The following is a 2,131-nucleotide window of genomic DNA, read 5'->3' as shown; positions in this document are numbered from 1 at the left end:
GTAATATTGAATGGTTTGCCTTGGAAATGAAGAGAGATCATTCTGTCATTTTTGAGATTGCATCCAAGTACTGCATTCGGACTCTTTTGTTGACCATGATGGCCACTCCATTTCTTCTGAGGGATTGCTGCCCACAATAGTAGATATGATGGTCATCTGAGTTAAATTCACCCATTCCAGTCCATTTCAGTTCACTGATTCCTAGAATGTTGACATTCACTCTTGCCCCCTCTTGTTTGACCACTTCCAATTTGCCTTGATTCATGGACCTGACATTCCAGGTTCCTATGCAATATTGCCCTTTATAGCATCGGACCTTGCTTCTATCACCAGTCACATCCACAGCTGGGTATTCTTTTTGCTTTGGCTCCATCCCTTCATTCTGTCTGGAGTTATTTCTCCACTGATCTCCAGCAGCATATTGGGCACCTACAGACCTGGGGAGTTTCTCTTTCAGTATCCTATCATTTTGCCTTTTCATACTGTTCATGGGGTTCTCAAGGCAAGAATACTGAAGTGGTTTGCCATTCCCTTCTCCAGTGGACGACATTCTGTCAGATCTCTCCACCATGACCTGCCCATCTTGGGTTGCCCCATGGGCATAGCTTAGTTTCATTGAGTTAGACAAGGCTGTAGTCCTAGTGTGATTAGATTGACTAGATTTCTGTGAGTATGGTTTCAGTGTGTTTGCCCTCTGATGCCCTCTTGCAACATTTACCATCTTACTTGGGTTTCTCTTACCTTGGGCATGCGGTATCTCTTCACGGCTGTTCCTGCAAAGCGCAGCCATTGCTCCTTACCTTGGACAAGGGGTATCTCCTCACTGCCACCCTTCCTGACCTTCAACATGGGATAGCTCCTCTAGGCCCCCAGCGCCGCGCAGCACGACTCCTTGGACTTTAAGTTCATTAATTTTGTCATTTTCCAAATTTTTGCTTAGATATGTTTGTTATCAAATTTCTATTTGAATTTCATATTCTCTAAGCTTCCAAAACCATAATACATTATTTCACAGCACCTTATACAAAAAAACAAAAAATACTAATCAAGCATGTTCCTGTGGTTTTTCACTTGCAAGTTTGTCTCTTCCACTAGACTGAATATCTAATATCAAAGCTCCACATAATTTCTTTACCATGTCCCCAGTGCTTAGCAGAGTATCTGGTACAGAAATGATACTCAAGAGATCTTGAGTGAATTTATTAAAGAAAAAAACTGAATCAATGGATGGATGAATGGATGGATACATGCCTCTCAAGTGAAAGTTCAGCCAGTTGATTGTGGATAAAATCACTGATACAGGTTTTTCATGTCACAAGGATGCAATCAGCATTAAGAAAGATGGTGTTGAAAGTAACATATTTTCCTAACTGCATTAGTTGCTGTGTAAGAGCAGCAAACAATTCTTAAGAAAACACTCAGCAAATAGTTTGGTTGTCCAGAATAGGGAGGAGCTGCCAATCTGAGTGTTCTAAAATGAGATAGATGACTGTCTTTTTCCACAGGGAGCATGCCAACTATGAGAAAACTTATAAGCAGTGTCATTAATTTTATGTAATTCTTGCTCTTGTTATTTTATTATCACTGTAAGTGTCCAATACCATACAAATCAAATGGGGCCAAAAATCTAAACATCCCAATAATAGACTCAAAACCATATATTTAATTTTTAAACCTATTTTTCTTAAATCTTGCAAAAACCTTAGCTTTATTAATACACTAAAGTAGTGTTTATCTCTTTTTGCCAATTTTACTGCATTTCTGTTTCAGTTCAGTTCAGTTCAGTCACTTAGTAGTGTCCGACTCTTTGCAACCCCATGAATCGCAGCATGCCAGGCCTCCCTGTCCATGACCAACTCTCGGAGTTCACCCAGACTCACATCCATAGAGTCAGTGATGCCATCCAGCCATCTCATCCTCTGTCGTCCCCTTCTCCCCCTGCCCTCAATCCCTCCCAGCATCAGAGTCTTTTCCAATGAGTCAACTCTTCGCATGAGGTGGCCAAATTATTGGAGTTTCAGCTTTAGCATCATTCCTTCCAAAGAAATCCCAGGGCTGATCTCCTTCAGAATGGACTGGTTGGATCTCCTTGGAGTCCAAGGGACTCTCAAGAGTCTTCTCCAACACCATA

The sequence above is a fragment of the Bison bison genome, unplaced genomic scaffold (assembly GCF_000754665.1).
Source record: "Bison bison bison isolate TAMUID 2011002044 unplaced genomic scaffold, Bison_UMD1.0 scf7180017864362, whole genome shotgun sequence".
NCBI lineage: Eukaryota > Metazoa > Chordata > Mammalia > Artiodactyla > Bovidae > Bison > Bison bison.
Note: the sequence above shows the minus strand (reverse complement) of the source record.